This window comes from Ranitomeya imitator, chromosome 6 (assembly GCF_032444005.1).
Source record: "Ranitomeya imitator isolate aRanImi1 chromosome 6, aRanImi1.pri, whole genome shotgun sequence".
NCBI lineage: Eukaryota > Metazoa > Chordata > Amphibia > Anura > Dendrobatidae > Ranitomeya > Ranitomeya imitator.
Window position 1 is genome coordinate 135759971 of NC_091287.1, and position 22103 is coordinate 135782073.

Consider the following 22103-nt stretch of genomic DNA (forward strand, 5'->3'; position numbering starts at 1 on the left):
TTCTTCTTCCTCTGGTTCTGGTTCATCTTCTTCCTCTGGTTCTTCTTTCTCTTGTTCTGGTTCTTCTTCTTCCGGTTGTTCTTCTTCCTCTTGTTCTGGTTTTTCTTCTTCCAGTTGTTGTTCTTCCTCTTGTACCGCTTCCTCTTCCTCTGGTTCCGGTTCTTCTTCTTCCGGTTGTTCTTCGTCTGGTTCTTCTTCTTCTAGTTCTTCTTGTTCTTCTTCTTTTGGTGCTTGTATTTATAATTGTAATTTGTGAAGCATGTAGTTCAGGTGCATGGAGGAACAGCAAGAAGTACCAGTGTCCAAAAGCACATTCGTGGACCAGCTGATGTTAATGGAACCCGGATACACAGTAGAAGGAACCTGTGGCAAAGATATTATCGAGAACCAGCTGGTGGTGCTGGGACTCTGTTTTTAAGCAGAAGGTATAAGTGCCATTGACACTAGCGAGAACCATCTGGCGGTTCTGGAACTCATATTGGACTGCAGGGTTAACATGTGTTACTAACCCCCCAAATAAAGGACAGCTTCTGTTACTGGAACCTAGAGCCACAGCAGGAGTCACCTAGATTACCTGCACTCTGGAGACCCAGCTAACTCTACTGGGGCATGGAGCAGAAGCAGATCAAGTTGTGCATCTCCCCGATTACCAGTCTATGTTGCAGGAACCCAGAGCCAAGCTAGGAGGCAACTGTCCTGCCGGCACTCTTGAGAACCAGCTAACAGAGGAAACAGTGCAGGGCAACAGCGGCTGGTGCTGAGGCCCAGTGGTACAGGATTCATTGTAGGTGGACAGCAGAATTTGAATTGCCAGTAGCACAGCCAGAGTCCAGCTTGCGTTGCTGGACCCCGGCAACACGGCAGCGCGTGTTCACTGTGCTATGTGCACTTCCGAGCAACAGCTAGCAGTACTGAGGCCCAGGCAGACAGGATTCATTGTAAGTGGACAGGAGAATTTGAATTGCCAGTAGCACAGCCAGAGTCCAGCTTGCATTGCTGAACCCCGAAAACAAGGCAGCGGGTGTTCACTGTGCTACTGACACTTCCGAGCAACAGCTGACGGTGCTGAAGCCCAGGTGGACTAGAGTATTTGTAGGTGGACTGGAGTATTTGTAAGTGTACTGGAGTATCTGATTTGCCAGTGGCACAGCCAGAGTAAAGCTTGCGGTGCTGAACCCCGTAAACAAAGCAGCAGTTGTTCACTGTGTGACTGACACTTCTGAGCAACAGCTGACGGTGCTGAAGCCCAGGTGGGCTGATCAATCTAGTTTTGCCAGAGGGCCCATTGTGGACCTGGAGTCTGTTGCCAGACATGTGTTTATTCAGTCTCATCTGGCTCAGGGCTTGCAAAGTCTGGCGAGATCCAGGCCTGGTTTGGGGGTGGCTTGCCAAGAATTTCCTTTTTTGAGCCCATAACTGTGGGATGGATGGCGGCAGGCAAGACTGGGACTGTGAGGGTAAAAGGGATTGTGAGATTGGTGGCGGTGTGACAGTGATGATGGCTGTCTGTACACTACTGCAGGAGGATGTTCCCTCTCTCTCCTGGGAGAAACAAGCTACAACGTTAGTGGAAGAGGTGGCACATGGAGCTGCAGGTTGGGCAAGATTTTTTATGTGACTTGTCCACTCTGCAACGTGCTTGTTCCTTGAATGCCTCAACATATTGGTGGTATTGAGGTTGTGGACATTTTTCCCTCGCTTCAGAGTTAGATGACACAGATTGCACCTGACTGTTGTAATGTCATTGGCAACTTGGTCAAAAAAGGCACAGGCACCACATATCTTTGGAGCACCCCTTGCACTAGTTTTTGCATGGGTCCTGCTCCTTCCTGGTGCTGAAGTGGAGGCTGCAGGCAACCAACTCTCGCCCCTCACTCTACTCCCTTTTTTGGCCTTCTGCTGCTGTACTGTTGTGGGAATCTCTTCCTCTGAGCTGCTACCACCACTTTGCTGTCCCTCACACCATGATGGATCAAGGACCTCATCATCTGTTGGACCCTCTTCCAACACCTCAGACGATTGCTCCTTCCAGGTCGTTTGTATACTGCATGACGCACCAGCTAATGCCACCTGAGTTTCATCATCATCTGATGCGTACTGTGGTCGGCTGACTGTCTGCACAGGGCTACCCGCCTCTTCTTCTTCTGAGAGAAATAAAAGTTGGGCATCACTGCTTAAAAGCTCTTCTTCCTGTTGTCGAATACTGCCTGACTGGCCCCCTGATCCACAGCCAACAGATTCTTCAAACAGAAGTAAAGATGGCTCCTGTACTGGTTCCTCTAACTGCCTGGGAGTTTTTGTAGCAGTTGCACCGTGGCGGCGTAATCTACGGTGCAAAAGTGGAATCTACAAATATTCTGTGAATACTAGGTGAGAATGTGCAAGGCGGCACAATCCCACAACAAAAATACGATAGTGTGATTACACCTCGACTGCTGCACAGAGGTGTAAACCGACACTAATTGGAAGTATTGTGGTGATTCCAATTAGAGTGCAATCACACACAAAATCCAGGTGGTAGTATTAGGAATTTTTTGTAGCAGTTGCACCGTGGGGGCATAATCTACGGTGCAAAAGTGGAAGCTACAAATATTCTGTGAATACTAGGTGAGAATGTGCAAGGCGGCACAATCCCACAACAAAAATACGATAGTGTGATTACACCTCGACTGCTGCACAGAGGTGTAAACCGACACTAATTGGAAGTATTGTGGTGATTCCAATTAGAGTGCAATCACACACAAAATGCAGGTGGTAGTATTAGGAATTTTTTGTAGCAGTTGCACCGTGGGGGCATAATCTACGGTGCAAAAGTGGAAGCTACAAATATTTTGCTAATACTAGGTAAGAATATTTCCCAGTTCCCATACCTCTCCCCTCCCCAGTCCTCACTAAGAGGTATAGGATCACCCAACTAAATAACTTTTGTTCCCTCTATCTATCTATCTATCTAATTCTCAAGGGCTGCAGTCCAAACAAAATAAAAGATTGGCGGATGGTGTGCTGAAACAGCAAAAAGACAGGCCCTGCAATCTGCAGAGAATGCAGTAAGCAGACCAGTGTATGTTGCACAGTGAGGCTGCTGGCTCCACAGAACTCTGTGCAGGCCTTAAGAAAAAAAGCACAGGGTAGTGAAGCACAGTCAGTGAAGGTACTTTAACACAGGAGGTGTTAAAATAGATAGGACAAAAACGCTAATAGAGACACAATATTTTTTCTCTCTCTCTCTCTAATGACAGAGGCAAGCTCTACCTAACTGAATTCACAGTAGAGTGAACACAAAATGGTGGCGCCAGCCTTTTATAGTGCCTGATCACAGACAATCACAGTCATGCCAGTAGTTAAAATGCCTACTAGCGTTTCAGGATGTGCCCACACTTCACAGGCTCTTCATTGGGTGGTTCATGTGTCAATCACAAGCATTGTGCAAAAAAAAAAAAAAAATGCACTTCCGATTTCCGATCACATTTAAAGATCGAAAACGGGATTCGGAATTACGATCATAGTGAATATCGGTATAATTCCGATTTTACATGATCGGATCGAGCAATCCTACTCCCAGCTCTTCTTATCTTCAAATTAATGTGGACCACATGCCCCTTGGTGTGCCACTGCATCTTCACACCTATTCACAGTTGTTTCCTTTGGAGAATACATGTCCCCGCCTGGTCAGTCTTCTCTACAGCACTCAAGTCTGGCTACACTTTATCTTCTTATCTAGTATAGATAACACTTGCAGAAACCTTCAGAGACTTACTATTTGTTCACTTCAGAACTTACTAGTATGGTCTCCTCCTTTCCTTAGGGTACCGTCACACAGTGGCATTTTGATCGCTACGACGGCACGATTTGTGACGTTCCAGCGATATATCACATATATATCATATTACACACTACACCCTTAAAACAATACCAATGTGTGAATAATAGGACCATAGGTCCTTCCCGTTTCTTTGCTTTTTACTATCTGCCTAAGGCCGGGGTCACACTTGCGAGTGTAATGCGAGAAACTCACGCGAGTCTCTCGTCTCAATACCCGGCACTGCCGCCAGCACTCGGGACCAGAGTGTTCAGCTGCATAGAAACACATGGAGCCGCACACTCCGGTCCTGAGTGCCGGTGGCAGTGACGGATATTGAGGCCACAGACTCACGTGAGTTTCTCGCATTACATTTGTAAGGGTGACCCCAGCCTAATGAGGAATTGAGTTCCTTTTGCCAATGTAACATCCCTCCCGTTAATTATCCCTATCTGCAGGCTAACTAAGTGCTGCAGGCCACAAAATAGGTAAAGTGGCATATCAAACGTGGCGATTAGTGATGAGCGAATATACTCATTAATTGAGATTTCCCGAGCACGCTTGTGTGACCTCCGAGTATTTTTTAGTGCTCGGAGATTTAGTTTTCATCGCCACAGCTGAATGATTTACATCTGTTAGCCAGCATAAGTACATGTGGTGGTTGCCTGGTTGCTAGGGCATCCCCACATGTAATCAAGCTGGCTAAGAGATGTAAATCATTCAGCTGAGGTGAGGAAAACTAAATCTCTGAGCACTAAAAAATATTCGGAGGTAACGAGTTTCGAGTAACGAGTATATTCGCTCATCACTAGTGGCAATTCATTATATTATTGTAAGATCTTCATGGAGGGGTGTCAACAACTTCTCACTCCTTTACATGCAGAGATGACATTAAGCTCTGCAAGGGAGTCAACACAAAGGAAGATAATTTAATGTCACATAGGGATTTGGAGAAGCTGGAGGCTTGGGCATAGAAATGGCAATTAGAGTGTAACATACATAAATGTAAAGGTGTGCACTTGGATGGATAACATACTGTAAAACCTCATCTAGTTTCCTGTTACACAGCAGATTTCCCACTCTCAGGTCACATGTTCTTCTGTCTGGCTTGAATGGAAAATCCACCGTTTGTCTCCGACGAGTAAGCATATATATAAGAATGTTCTAATAAGTACTTCAAATTATTACCTTGGCAAGAAAAGCTCTTAAATCTAATGATCAAACAACAGAACGTGTGCATGATTAACTTTCAGATTACATTTTAGTAGACACAATCTGTATAAATTTACCATAATAGCAATCTGAAAATGTTTTATATGCAGAAAATATGATAAATGGAGAAATCATATTGATATATCTACACGGAAAGTTCACATGATGAAACATATTTGCCTAATTGTGCATATAATACATTGGTTCCATCTCTTTTCTGTCTCAACGTGGTGAACTCATTCTGGTACTTAGGGCATTCTGGCAGTTTCTATGGAAACTGAATAAAATGTCCACATACAATTAAATCATTATCTCTCAATTCATTAGATACGTTCTTCTGGCTGGCATAGTTAACTTACTCTAAAAGACTGTTTCTTATTTCTCACTGTATCTTGTTTTTCCTCCAGCTGAACTTATCTATTTTCTGCTGTAGCATTTGAGCCTTTAATATGTGACTCATAAAGTAGGGAGGTCACCCAAAACTAGCTGGCAGACAAGGGTCTAAGATCATAACGGGATCATTTTTTAACACATCCATTGGATTTAATGGGAAGCAACTAGCTTTGTCCTGGATTATGTAATGAGGAAAACTTTATTTTTTAAATATAAAACATTAATTATAACGTGGCCTTGGAGGTGATTACAAGGCAAACATTCCTATTTATACTGAAAGCAATATATTCTGTAAAAACTTAAATTGGACTTGTCCTCTTTCCTGACATGCCTTATTAAATACTGATAATCTCCTGCACAAAAAAACACTACAGGAACATCTTGGTACCATTCCTCTGTTATTCCTCCAGGAAACATATAAAGATAGTGACAAATAATGATTCTCCCTGTCCTTACACACTCTGACACTGTCCCATTGATAATGGCAGGTTTATAGCTGACAGATGCGTTAAAATATGTGAAACAGGCCATAAATAATGGGGCTTTTGTTTGTAATAGAAATCAGAATAGGTTGAAAAATATGCAGCTAAATACCTATATTTAGGAGCTGCCGGGTAATGCCATTTATCACCCATTCAAGTGAATGAGGTGCTGATAGTTGGACTCCCACTGATCTTATATTAATGAGCTATCCAGGTGATCAATTGTAAAGTTTCGGAAACCCCTATAAATAATTTGTGCCTAATCATGACAAAGACATTGGCTTGATGTAGCAATTGCATTATTTTTGTTTTTCCATGACAGTATTTTCACCTGATATAGGTTTATATTTCTATTTGAGTCAATCATGTAGCATTCTATAATTGACACATTAAAGGGAATCTGTCACCAGGTTTTGGCTATCTCATGTAAAGCAGTATACTGTAGGAAAAGAGACCCAGATTGCCATCACATAGAGTTCTGGGTGAAGAAGTTGTGACACAATAAGGTTGTAGATGTTGCATGCAGGATAGCTCAGAATGTTAACCCCGCTGACACCCACCACAGCTTTCTGTGTATATTGTCTTTTGACAGTGAGTTGCTTGGGATCAAATATAGAAGTAAATACACATAAGGGTGACTACACAGTTAATGGGTTGCTGTTATCCATATATATATATATATATATATATATATATATATTTAGTAAGATATTGCTCACTCGGCTGCGGGTTGCGGTAAACACAGGAAGCGGTTTTCATAAAATGTTCCGTCAGGTTTATTTGTTCCATAAACCTGCTTAAGTTTAAGCGAACAGAAGATAGCCTTCTGCGGCACAAAATGAAAACAGAAGAAACAAACAGTTCAAATAGCACTGCAGGTCCGCCTCCTCAGGTCAGTGTCTTAGCAAACACACACTGGAGGCCTCCATCACAAACAATGTGCCAAACAACATCCTCCATTATGTAGGCTGTAACCACACCCAGAGGTGAAGTATGTGGGAAGCCAGACCTGCCCATCCCTCATAGCTACCAGCAACCCAGTCCCAGGTGCACCAAACAAACCTCTTAGTGCTTACGTGCGCTAAAGGAAATACTCCGTGTTACGTCACAGGGCGCAGCCATCTCTGTGACACATACCTTATGTATAGTTGGATCTGAAATGGCCGACTGCAAAATGGCCCCATCTTGAAAAGTTTCCCCCTCCCATATACTAATGTGCTACAAACAGGAAGTTGATATCACCAACCATTCCCATTTTATTTAGGTGTATCCATATACATGGCCCACCCAGGTTTATCCCCATATATGGCCCAACCTGTATATATATATACAGTACAGACCAAAAGTTGGACACACCTTTTTATTTAAAGATTTTTCTGTATTTTCATGACTATGAAAATTGTACATTCACACTGAAGGCATCAAAACTATGAATTAACACATGTGGAATTATATACTTAACAAAAAAGTGTGAAACAACTGAAATTATGTCTTATATTCTAGGTTCTTCAAAGTAGCCACCTTTTGCTTTGATGACCAATGCTCACCAGTATGAGTATATGTTCCAGTGTGTGTCCGCAGCCCCAATGCTTGTTTCAAGTGGGCATCCTCGAGGGACTATGAAAATGTGTTGAAAGGTATCCAAAGAGGGGTGCATGCATCCCAGCATCTCCATTGATGGACATTGACTTCCAGCCATCCTGGTGACATCGCAGGTCAAGTAAAAGTCTCCCGTGATGTCAGTGACCCATGATGCCCTATGTAGATGCAATCGGCAGTGGGAACAATCAGTAGTGCTAGGCGGCATGAGCGCCAGCAAGCGCAATATTTAAAATGGGATAATGCATGGGAAAACTCCCAAAAATGTATGTGAGAATACATATAGTATAGAAAATGAAAGCACATTGAAATATACTAGTGCACTAGTGCATAAATGAATGAGTGTTAATATGAAAAAATAATTAGTGCCAAAATAATGGACACAGTAAAGGGCATAAAGTATGAGAATGAAAGATGATGAATGAATGAACAGACATATATAGAAAATGAATGAATAAAGATAAATAAGGAAATTAGTGAAAAAAAGGATAATGAAAAATCTGTTATTAATATTAAAAAAATTCGGGACATAAACAAAAAATGTGAAAAAAACACAAATAGGATGAACGAAAATATACAAAATATATAATAGACGAGAAAGTAACTGATGGGCGGACATGATGAGGTCCTTGAAAAGTAGGAAAGAAATTCCTTGGCTGATCATCAATTGAAGGACAAAAGACCAATAGGCAACTGCTAAAAATAAATGAAAGATAAAAACAACACATAATTAAAAAAATCAAAAACACAGATATTTCTACAGGAAAGAAGCAAAACTAAGTTTTTCATTCAGGCTAAGAGTTTTCATAGTGTCCAGTTTCACAATCCAACGGCACTTAAGTTGTGGGAGTGCATTTATGGCACAACTTGAAGTGTCTTGGAATGGATTTTACAACCATGATGTCATCAACTGTTTGTGCTACCAATATATCGCTGACATGAGGAACTGTTTTGCTCATAGTTGATTCTGTTTGAAGAATGGGCCAATGTTTTTTCAAAATGTTAGGTGTAGTTTCCCATTGGTTGTTAAATGTAGGGATGTATGGATTGGGAAGATGTCTATTGGTTTTCTTCGGATGAGTAGTCAATGCCACAGATTACATAGCGGCAATCTGCTTACAGATTCCAGTTTTAACTGCATTATACACCTGATGTACCTATTCCGGCTCATAAAACAATGTTCCTATTATTGCAGTGACAAGCTGAGAGGTCGGCTTATTGCAATGTAAAAATATATAAAGGAACAGTACTGAATGCTCTCTAATGATCTTTTTACCCATAGGCCTGCAATGATAAGAAGAGGGCATAATCTACATCTAGAAGAAAGAACATTTAATCATCATCACAGAAGGCTATTGGAACCTTTCTTGAAAAATGTAATAGTATAGGTTATGGATACTAGATTCTGCGGTGGGACATTGATCCACATAGGGGCGAATTATAATAGGGTCAATCTGGGCAGTAGCCAGGGCCCAGTGGTTTGGGGGGCCCTGGGCTACTGCTCAGATTGCCTGCCACCATCAGGGCTTTACTGCCCTGACTGGCATATGGACCCGTTGGGCAGAGGGGGCCCCCATCGGTCCCCATCTCATCTGTTCATCGGGCCCCTTCCGGCGCTACGGCAGTTTCACCTATTGACGTGCTGGACACACTGGGGCAGATTGCTGGACACACTGGGGGCAATATGCTGGAGTCAGACACTGGGGCAGATTGCTGGACACACTGGGGCAATATGCTGGACATACTGGGGCAGATTGCTGTAGTCGGACACACTGGGGCAATGCTGGAGACACAGGCAGATTGCTGGACACACTGTCTGGGGGCAATGCTAATGATGGACACACTGGGGCAGATTGCTGGACACACTGTCTGGGGGCAATGCTGGACACACTGGGGCAGATTCCTGGACACACTGGGGGCAATATGCTGGAGTCAGACACTGGGGCAGATTGCTGGTCATACTGGGGCAGATTGCTGGACACACTGGGGGTAATATGCTGGACTGGACACACTGGGGCAGATTGCTGGACACACTGGGGGCAATATGCTGGAGTCAGACACTGGGGCAGATTGCTGGACACACTGGGGCAATTGTTATGAACAGGTAATTCAGAACCACAATGGACCTTGAAGTTCAGAGCACACAAAGTGACTTGACAATTACCAAAAACATAGGACGAGCTCTGAGACGTGGGAACTCTGCTGACCGCAATCCCTAATCCTATCCAACCACACTAGAGGTAGCCGTGGAGCGCTCCTGACCAGTCCTATGCGCCTCGAGCACAGCCTGAGAAACTTGCTAGCCCTAAGAAAGAAAAATAAGCCTAGCTTGCCTCAGAGAAATACCCCAAAGGAAAAGGCAGCCCCCCACATATAATGACTGTGAGTTGAGATGAAAATACAAACGCAGAGATGAAATAGATTTAGCAAAGTGAGGCCCAACTTACTGAACAGACCGAAGATAGGAAAGATTGCTTTGCGGTCAACACAAAACCCTACAAACAACCACGCAGAGGGGGCAAAAAGACCCTCCGCACCGACTAACGGTACGGAGGTGCTCCCTCTGCATCCCAGAGCTTCCAGCAAGCAAGAAAAACCAATATAGCAAGCTGGACAGAAAAAATAGCAAACAAAAAATAACACAAGCAAAACTTAGCTTATGCAGGAAGACAGGCCACAGGAACGATCCAGGAGAAAGCAAGACCAATACTAGAACATTGACTGGAGGCCAGGATCAAAGCACTAGGTGGAGTTAAATAGAGCAGCACCTAACGACTTAACCTCATCACCTGAGGAAGGAAACTCAGAAGCCGCAGTACCACTCTCATCCACCAAAGGAAGCTCATAGACAGAACCAGCCGAAGTACCACTCACGACCACAGGAGGGAGCTTGGCCACAGAATTCACAACAGTACCCCCCCTTGAGGAGGGGTCACCGAACCCTCACCAGAGCCCCCAGGCCGACCAGGATGAGCCACATGAAAGGCACAAACCAGATCGGCAGCATGGACATCAGAGGCAAAGACCCAGGAATTATCTTCCTGACCATAACCTTTCCACTTAACCAGATACTGGAGTTTCCGTCTCGAAACACGAGAATCCAAAATCTTCTCCACTATATACTCCAACTCCCCTTCAACCAAAACCGGAGCAGGAGGATCAATAGATGGAACCACATGTGCCACGTATCTCCGCAACAATGACCTATGGAACACGTTATGGATGGAAAAAGAAGCTGGAAGAGTCAAACGAAAAGACACAGGATTAAGAACCTCAGAAATCCTATATGGACCAATGAAACGAGGCTTAAACTTAGGAGAGGAAACCTTCATAGGAATATAACGAGATGACAACCAAACCAAATCCCCAACACGAAGTCGGGGACCCACACAGCGCCTGCGGTTAGCGAAACATTGAGCCTTCTCCTGGGACAAAGTCAAATTGTCCACTACATGAGTCCAAATCTGCTGCAACCTATCCACCACAGTATCCACACCAGGACAGTCCGAAGACTCAACCTGCCCTGAAGAGAAACGAGGGTGGAACCCAGAATTGCAGAAAAACGGCGAAACCAAAGTAGCCAAGCTGGCCCGATTATTAAGGGCGAACTCAGCCAAAGGCAAAAAGGACACCCAATCATCCTGATCAGCAGAAACAAAACATCTCAGATATGTTTCCAAGGTCTGATTGGTTCGTTCAGTCTGGCCATTTGTCTGAGGATGGAAAGCCGAGGAAAAAGACAAATCAATGCCCATCCTAGCACAAAAGGCTCGCCAAAACCTCGAAACAAACTGGGAACCTCTGTCAGAAACGATGTTCTCTGGAATGCCATGTAAACGAACCACAGGCTGGAAAAACAATGGCACCAAATCAGAGGAGGAAGGCAATTTAGACAAGGGCACCAAATGGACCATCTTAGAGAAGCTATCACAAACCACCCAAATGACCGACATTCTTTGAGAGACGGGGAGATCCGAAATAAAATCCATAGAGATATGTGTCCAAGGCCTCTTAGGGACCGGCAAGGGCAAAAGCAACCCACTGGCATGAGAACAGCAGGGCTTAGCCCGAGCACAAATCCCACAGGACTGCACGAAAGAATGCACATCCCACGACAGAGATGGCCACCAAAAGGATCTAGCCACCAAATCTCTGGTACAAAAGATTCAAGGATGACCAGCCAACACCAAACAATGAACCTCAGAGATAACTTTATTCGTCCACCTATCAGGGACAAACAATTTCTCCGCTGGGCAACGGTCAGGTCTATTAGCCTGAAATTTTTGCAGCACCCGCCGCAAATCAGGGGAGATGGCAGACAAAATTACCCCCTCTTTGAGAACACCCGCCGGCTCAGGCAAACCCGGAGAATCGGGCACAAAACTCCTAGACAGGGCATCCGCCTTCACATTTTTAGAGCCCGGAAGGTACGAAACCACAAAGTCAAAATGGGAGAAAAACAGCGACCAACGAGCCTGTCTAGGATTCAACCATTTGGCAGACTCGAGATAAGTCAAGTTCTTGTGATCAGTCAAGACCACCACGCAATGCTTAGCTCCTTCAAGCCAATGACGCCACTCCTCGAATGCCCACTTCATGGCTAGCAACTCTCGATTGCCAACATCATAATTTCGCTCAGCAGGCGAAAATTTCCTGGAAAAGAAGGCGCATGGTTTCATCACCGAGCAATCAGAACTTCCCTGCGACAAAACAGCCCCTGCTCCAATTTCAGAAGCATCAACCTCAACCTGGAACGGAAGCGAAACATCTGGTTGGCACAACACAGGGGCAGAAGAAAAACGACGCTTCAACTCCTGAAAAGCTTCCACAGCAGCAGAAGACCAATTGACCACATCAGCACCCTGCTTGGTTAAATCAGTCAACGGTTTAGCAATACTAGAAAAATTATTGATGAAGCGACGATAAAAGTTAGCAAAGCCCAGGAACTTCTGCAGACTCTTCAGAGATGTTGGCTGAGTCCAATCATAAATGGCCTGAACTTTAACAGGGTCCATCTCGATAGTAGAAGGAGAAAAAATGAACCCCAAAAATGAAACCTTCTGAACACCAAAGAGACACTTTGACCCCTTCACAAACAAAGAATTAGCACGCAGGACCTGGAACACCATTCTGACCTGCTTCACATGAGACTCCCAATCATCCGAGAAGACCAAAATATCATCCAAGTATACAATCAGGAATTTATCCAGGTACTCTCGGAAGATGTCATGCATAAAGGACTGAAACACTGATGGAGCATTAGAAAGCCCGAATGGCATAACCAGGTACTCAAAATGGCCTTCGGGTGTATTAAATGCTGTTTTCCATTCATCGCCCCGTTTAATACGCACAAGATTATATGCACCACGAAGATCTATCTTGGTGAACCAACTAGCCCCCTTAATCCGAGCAAACAAATCAGACAGCAGCGGCAAGGGGTACTAAAATTTGACCGTAATTTTATTTAGAAGGTGGTAATCAATACAAGGTCTCAGCGAACCATCCTTCTTGGCCACAAAAAAGAACCCCGCTCCCAATGGCGACGATGACGGGCGAATATGACCCTTCTCCAAAGACTCCTTCATGTAACTCTGCATAGCAGCGTGCTCAGGTACAGATAAATTAAACAGTCGACCCTTAGGAAACTTACTACCAGGAATCAAATCGATAGCACAATCACAATCCCTATGCGGAGGTAGGGCATTGGACTTGGGCTCATCGAATACATCCCGGTAATCAGGCAAGAACTCTGGGACCTCAGAAGGGGTGGATGATGAGATAGACAGAAATGGAACATCACCATGTACCCCCTGACAACCCCAGCTGGACACAGACATTGATTTCCAATCTAATACTGGGTTATGGACTTGTAGCCATGGCAACCCCAACACGACCACATGCAGATTATGCAACACCAGAAAGCGAATATCCTCCTGGTGCGCAGGAGCCATGCACATGGTCAGCTGGGTCCAATACTGAGACTTATTCTTGGCCAAAGGCGTAGCATCAATTCCTCTCAATGGAATAGGACACTGCAAGGGCTCCAAGACAAACCCACAGCGCCTAGCAAACTCCAAGTCCATCAAATTCAGGGCAGCGCCTGAATCCACAAATGCCATGACAGAATAGGAAGACAAAGAGCAGATCAACGTTACGGACAAAAGAAATTTCGACTGTACCGTACCAATGGTGGCAGACCTAGCGAACCGCTTAGTGCGCTTAGGACAATCGGAGATAGCATGAGTGGAATCACCATAGTAGAAACACAGCCCATTCTGACGTCTGTGTTCTTGCCTTTCAGCTCTGGTCAAAGTCCTATCGCACTGCATAGGCTCAGGTTTATGCTCAGATAATACCGCCAAATGGTGCACAGATTTACGCTCACGCAAGCGTCGACCGATCTGAATGGCCAAAGACATAGACGCATTCAGACCAGCAGGCATCGGAAATCCCACCATGACATCCTTAAGGGCTTCAGAGAGACCCTTTCTGAAAATAGCTGCCAGCGCACATTCATTCCATTGAGTGAGCACGGACCACTTTCTAAACTTCTGACAATAAATCTCTATCTCATCCTGACCCTGACACAGAGCCAGCAAATTTTTCTCTGCCTGATCCACTGAATTAGGTTCATCATACAGCAATCCGAGCGCCAGAAAAAACGAATCAATATTACATAATGCAGGATCTCCTGGCGCAAGGGAAAATGCCCAGTCTTGAGGGTCGCCACGTAATAAAGAAATAATGATCTTAACTTGTTGAACTGGGTCACCAGAGGAGCGGGGTTTCAAAGCCAGAAATAGTTTACAATTATTTTTAAAATTCAAAAACTTAGCTCTATCTCCAGAAAATAACTCAGGAATAGGAATTTTAGGTTCTAACATAGGATTCTGAACCACTAAATCTTGAATGTTCTGTACATTTATAGCGAGATTATCCATCAAAGAGAACAGACCCTGAATGTCCATGTCCACACCTGTGTTCTGAACCACCCTGATGTAAAAAGGAAAAGAAAGACAGAACACAGTGCAAAGAAAAAAAAAATGGTCTCAGAACTTCTCTTTTCCCTCTATTGAGAAGCATTAGTACTTTGGGCCTCCAGTACTGTTATGAACAGGTAATTCAGAACCACAATGGACCTTGAAGTTCAGAGCACACAAAGTGACTTGACAATTACCAAAAACATAGGACGAGCTCTGAGACGTGGGAACTCTGCTGACCGCAATCCCTAATCCTATCCAACCACACTAGAGGTAGCCGTGGAGCGCTCCTGACCAGTCCTATGCGCCTCGAGCACAGCCTGAGAAACTAGCTAGCCCTAAGAAAGAAAAATAAGCCTAGCTTGCCTCAGAGAAATACCCCAAAGGAAAAGGCAGCCCCCCACATATAATGACTGTGAGTTGAGATGAAAATACAAACGCAGAGATGAAATAGATTTAGCAAAGTGAGGCCCAACTTACTGAACAGACCGAAGATAGGAAAGATTGCTTTGCGGTCAACACAAAACCCTACAAACAACCACGCAGAGGGGGCAAAAAGACCCTCCGCACCGAATAACGGTACGGAGGTGCTCCCTCTGCGTCCCAGAGCTTCCAGCAAGCAAGAAAAACCAATATAGCAAGCTGGACAGAAAAAATAGCAAACAAAAAATAACACAAGCAAAACTTAGCTTATGCAGGAAGACAGGCCACAGGAACGATCCAGGAGAAAGCAAGACCAATACTAGAACATTGACTGGAGGCCAGGATCAAAGCACTAGGTGGAGTTAAATAGAGCAGCACCTAACGACTTAACCTCATCACCTGAGGAAGGAAACTCAGAAGCCGCAGTACCACTCTCATCCACCAAAGGAAGCTCATAGACAGAACCAGCCGAAGTACCACTTACGACCACAGGAGGGAGCTTGGCCACAGAATTCACAACAGGCAATATGCTGGACATACAGGGGCAGATTGCTGGACACACTGGGGGTAATATGCGGGACACACTGGGGCAGATTGCTGTACACACTGGGGGCAATGCTGGACACACTGGGGCAGATTACTGGACACACTGGGGGCAATGCTGGAGACACTGGGGCAAATTGTTGGACACACTGGGGGCAATGCAGGAGTCAGACACTGGGGCAGATTGCTGGACACACTGGGGCAATATGCTGGACATACTGGGGCAGATTGCTGGACACACTGGGGGTAATATGCTGGACACACTGTGGCAGATTGCTGGACACACTGGGGGCAGGATGCTGGAAACACTTGGGGCAGGATGCTGGACACATTGCGGGCAGGATGCTGGACACATTGGGGCAGGATGCTGGACACATTGGGGGCAGGATTCTGGACACATTGGGGGGCAGGATGCTGGACACATTGGGGGTAGAGATGCTGGACACATTGGGGGCATACTGCTGGACACATTGGGGGCAGAGGTGCTGGACACATTGGGGGCAGAATGCTGGACACATTGGGGGCAGGATGCTGGATACATTGGGGGCAGGATGCTGGACACTGGGGCAGAGATGCTGGACACTGGGGGCAGAGATGCTGGACACACTGAGGGCAGGACTGGAGACATGGGCAGAATGTAGATACGGTGCATGATTGGAGACATGGGGCAGGATTGGAGACATATCGTGCAGGATCATGGGGTGTGATGGATACGATGGAGACCCGATGGGGCAGGATGGGGAGATCATATGGGGCAGGATGGATACTCATGAGGGCAGGATGGGACAACATATGGCTGAAGCCAGGAATGAGATACACGGGGCCAGGATGGGGGATATTATTATTACCATAGGGGCTAATTAAGGGATATTATTACTAAAGTGATGTGTTTATTTTATTTTTTGAGCATACTGTTTTAAATGGGGGGCGGTCCTGTTACTGTGTAGAGTGCCTCTTTTTCTTCATGTGGTGTAATGTAGAAGTTGGGAAAAATTAAGCAATGTGTTCTGCAAGCGGAGCTCGAGATAACTGTGTTATTTCCTGCAGAGACGAGTCCTGGCTGGATGAAGTGATGGCGGTCTGTGTTGGATGAAAGATGAAGGACTTCACCTAGAGACGTCACTGGTGAGTCAGTGTGACCTATACACTGACACTATACACTGTATACTATATACTGAACTGAAGGGTAAATTGACTAGATCAATGGATGTTTGACAGGTTATAGTTTCACACAGCAACTATTTTTCTGGAATAATCTGGTTCAGGTATATGATGAACCCTCTGCATGACCCCGTGGCATGACCCCGTCACATGACCGGGGGGCCCACAGTGTCTGAACAGCCTGGGACCCTGGCTACCTTTAATCCATTCCTGGATCCACAGAATTATTCTGATTGTCATATGTGGAGTCGTGAAGAAATTTTCCCATGATACATTGCAGTGGATTTGTCTAAATAGCATATTTTTTCCTTAAAGGGTCGTCTAGTCTAAAATGAAAAGTTTGCAGTTACTCTGTATTACTGCAGACTTATGAATCCCACCGGAATCCCACTGGACAGCCGCGTCACTAGACAGGGCATAGACGTGCTCAATACAAGTGTATGGAATGAGGTTGCTCCCATTAGACAGGCTCTGGCCGGGAGTACGCATATCGTATACATCCTCGCCATTCCCGGCTCAGAAACCGGCAAATCCTTGCATCTCACAGTGTATGCGATGGGAGAATTCATAAGTCTGCAGACATATCAATTTAGACCTGACAACCCCTGTAACATAAGGTATCTGCTTCATGGGGTTTTCGCCTTCCTCTGCATCAACATTATGGGTTATAGGTTGAACTGAATGGATTTGTGTCTTCTTTCAATCTTAAAACTATGAAATGATAATATACTTTATGAATATTTGTAGCCTGCATTAATACTTTATGCATTGTGCAAAACTTTCTTCCTATCAACTTTTACATACTATCACTGTTTCGGTTGCCAGTTTAAAAGTTTTTAATTTTATTAGGTAATTTTATAAAGTTTTACGATGGATTATTATAGACAAGTGAACATTTATTCTCAGGTGTCTTAAAACATGAAATGTTATGATGGCTTTGGCTGTCTCTGATTGACAATTATTGCTTTACACAGTTTGAGGTCTTTAGTATAAGTCCAAAATCTTTTTTTCATCCTTCTCAATCATGGATTTAGCCAACAAAATCCCATTTATTGTGTACTTTAAATGAATATTCTCATCGACTTGCCAACCAAATTCCTAATAAGTTTCTATTTATGTATGAGAAATCTGATTTGCTCCTTGACAATCCAAGCTCAGTCCTAAGTAAATCCCTTTTGAAGAATAAATATGTTCTGGTCTAAGATGACTTCTTTACATATTTTAGTTTATGACTATTATTATTATCTTTAATTCATATAGTGCTTTCTTATGTTCCAGTGCTGTGTCAATGACACTACTTTTAATTCCTACTTCAAAGCAATTACTAAACTAATGAAGAAGGGCAGACTGGGAGTACTCCAATTAAAGCTGTATTGCATTCCAGTTTCCATTAACAACACATCAATTGGTAAAATAAGGCCTTCTTGAGCGTTTATGGTATTTTAATAATAGTATAGCTAAGTAAAAGATGGAGCTTTGTTGTAAGGAAACTATAAATAAATTTAAGCATTTTGCTTCTGAGAAAAGAGTTTATGTAAGGATATATGACCATAGAGTTTTTGGAGCAAAAACTGAGCGAAAAAGTAGAGGAAATGCTCCAAATCCACCTCCTAATCTCAAAACTTCTCCAAAGCTTTGCTTTGCTTTTTTGCATGGAAAATATATAAAAAAGACTCCGTGTGCACATAGCCGAATTATGTTTTGACTATTTTTTGTATGAGTCATCGGCAATTTGGGGCTTCTTCATTCAGTTTAAATTAACACGTTTTGTTATAACAGTTTTCCTTCTTATGGTAGATAATATTAAGCTAAACTCTGACTGTTTAGTTTGACAGCATTTCATTTATTAACCCCTTTCTGCCATTGCACCTACTATCTTGTCCATGTGACCTGGGACTTAATTCCCATGGACGGGATAGTACGTCATAGGTGATCAGCCGCGCTCACGGGGGGAACACAGCCGATTGTGGCCGAGTGTCAGCTGATTATCACAGCTAACATCCAGCACTATGTGCCAAGAGTGGTGACGGACCGCTTCCAGCACATTAACCCCCGGAACACTGAGATGAAACATGATCGCAGCATTCCAGTGGCATAGGGAAGCATCGCGCAGGGAGGGGGCTCCCTGCGTGCTTCCCTGATACCTTCGGAACAACGTGATGGATGTGATTGCGTTGTTTCGAGGGTCTCCTCCATTCTCCTCCCTGCAGGTCCTGGAAACAAGATGGCCACGGGGGTCCTTCCGGGTCCTGCAGGGAGGTGGCTTACGAGTGCCTGCTGAGAGCAGGCCCAGTAAGCCTCCCGCACTGCCTGTCAGATCAAAGATCTGAAACAGTGCTCTGCAAAGTGTCAGATCGCTGATGTCCCACCCTGGGACAAAGTAAAAAAGTAAAAAAAAATTACACTGTGTAAAAATATTTTTAAAAAATCCAAAATAAAGAAAAAAAATAAATATTGTCCCAATAAATACATTTCTTTATGTAAATAAAAAAAGCAATAAAAGTACACATTTATTATTTAGTAACGCCACGTCCATAACGACCCAACCTATAAAACTGTCCTACTAGTTAACCCCTTCAGTGAACACCGTAAAAAAATAAAAAAAAGAGGCAAAAAAAATGCTTTGTCATCATACTGCCGAACAAAAAGTGGAATAACACGCAATCAAAAAGACGGATATAAATAAACATGGTACCGCTGAAAACGTCATCTTGTCCTGCAAAAAGGGAGCCACCATGCAGCATCATCAGCGAAAAAATAAAAAAGTTATAGCCCTTAGTATAAAGCGATGCAAAAATAATTATTTTTTCTATAAAATAGTTTGGTATAAAAGCGCAAAAACATAAAAAATGATATAAATGAGGTATCGCTGTAATCGTACTGACCCATAGAATAAAACTGCTTTATCAATTTTACCAAACACGGAACGGTATAAACACCCCCCAAAAGAAATTCCAGAATTGCTGGTTTTTGTTCATTGATCCTCACAAAAATTGGAATAAAAAGCGATCAAAAAATGTCACGTACCCGAAAATGGTACCAATATAAATGTCAACTCGTCCTATTCTGTGGACCAAAATATGGAAAAATTATAGCTCTCAAAATGTGGTGACGCAAAAGCTATTTTTTGCAATGAAAAGCGCCTTTTAGTGTGTGACAGCTGCCAAATATAAAAACACGCTTTAAATAGTAAATCAAACCCCCCTTTATCACTGCCTTAGTTAGGGAAAAAGAAAAAAAGTATTTATTTCTATTTTCCTATTAGGGTTAGGGTTGGGGCTAAAGTTAGGGTTGGGGCTACAGTTAGGGTTGGGGCTAAAGTTAGGGCTGGGTTGGGGCTAAAGTTAGGGTTAGGGTTGGGGCTAAAGTTAGGGTTAGGGTTAGGATTACATTTATGGTTGGGATTAGGGTTGGGATTAGGGTTAGGGGTGTGTCAGGGTTAGGGGTGTGGTTAGGGTTATGGTTGGGATTAGGGTTAGGGGTGTGTTGGAGTTAGGGGTGTGGTTAGGGTTGGGATTAGGGTTAGGGGTGTGTTGGAGTTAGGGGTGTGGTTAGGGTTGGGATTAGGGTTAGGGGAGTGTCAGGGTTAAGGGCATGTTCGGGTTAGGGTTATGGTTAGGGATGGGATTAGGGTTATGGTTAGGGTTGGAATTAGGCTTAGGGGTGTGTTCGGGTTAGGGTTGGAATTGGGGGTTTCCCACTGCTTAGGCACATCAGGGGCTCTCCAAACGCGACATTGCATCCGATCTCAATTTCAGCCAATTCTGCGTTGAAAAAGTAAAACAGTGCTCCTTCCCTTACGAGCTCTCCCGTATGCCCAAACAGGGGTTTACTCCAACATAATGGGCATAAGCATACTCAGGACAAATTGCACAACAACTTTTGGGATCCAATTTCTCTTGTTACCCTTGGGAAAATAAAATTTTGGGGACTAAAAAATCATTTTTGTGGGAAAAAAAATTATTTTTGTTTTCACAGCTCTGCGTTATAAACTGTAATGAAACACTTGGTGGTTCAAAGTTCTCACAACACATCTACATAAGTTCCTTGGAGTGGTCTAGTTTCCAATATCGGGTCTATTGTGGGGGGTTCTACTGTTTAGGTACATCAGGGGCTCTGCAAACGCAACGTGATGCCCTCAGACCATTCCATCTAAGCCTGCATTACAAACGGCGCTCCTTCTCTTCCGAGCTCTGCCATGCGCCCAAACAGTGGTTCCCCCCCACATATGGGATATCTGTGTACTCAGCACAAATTGCAAAACCACTTTTGGGGTACAATTTCTCCTGTTACTTTTGGTAAAATTAAAAAAAAAAAAGTTAAATGTTCATTTTTTTTTAAACATTCCAAAAATTCCTGTGAAACACCTGAAGGGTTAATAAACTTCTTGAATGTGGTTTTGAGCACCTTGAGGGGTGTGGTGCAGTTTTTAGAATGGTGTCACACTTGGGTATTTTCTATCACATAGACCCCTCTAAGTGACTTCAAATTTATGTGGTCCCTAAAAAAAATGGTGTTGTAAAAATGAGAAATTTCTGGACAACTTTTAACCCTTATAACTCCCTAACAAAATTGTTAGGTTCTAAAATTGTGCTGATGTAAAGTAGATGTGTGGGGAATGTTACTTTATTAAGGGCATTAAGTATTTTATTAAGGGCATTAAGTATTTTATTAAGGGCATGAAAATTCAAAGTTGGAAAATTGTGAAATTTTCAAAATTTTCAGAAAATTTCATTTTTTTTCACAAATAAATGCAAGTAATGTCAAGAAAATTTAACCACTATCATGAAGTACAATGTGTCGCAAGAAAACAGTGTCAGAATCACTGGGATCCATGCAAGCGTTCCAGAGTTATAACCTCATAAAGTGATAGTGGTCAGAATTGTAAAAATTGGCCCGGACATTAACATGCAAACCACCCTTGGGGATTAAGGGGTTAATGTCTTTCTTTTATGCGACTATCAAAAGTTAATCTGTATAAAGGCCCCCTTACATATTAAATTAATATCGGATGAACCTGCCGATATCAGCAGAATTAGCTGACAGTCTAATGCATATGGGTGCATGCCAACTCTCCCCCAGCATATAAGGTCATGGTAGAAAAGAATGTGGCATGTCCGATTTCAGACTGCTGACCATTTTGTTCTGCTTTAGATAAGTTGCCACCAGAGAAGTCTGCCAACATCTCTCTTATAGGTATACAGGAACACTTGGATGAGCGAAGTGCTCTTGGGTCTGGGAGAGATGGGAAAGATACAGGTGCTTCTCACAAAATTAGAACATCATCAAAAAGTTAATTTATTTAAGTTATTCAAAACAAAAAGTGAAACTCATATATTTTATAGAGTCACTACAAACAGAGTGATCTATTTCATGTGTTTATTTCTGTTAATATTGATGATTATGGCTTATAGCTAATGAAAACCCAAAAGTCATTTTCTCAGTAAATTAGAATAATTAACAGAAAACGCCTGCAAAGGCTTCCTAAATGCTTTAAAAGGTCCCTTAGTC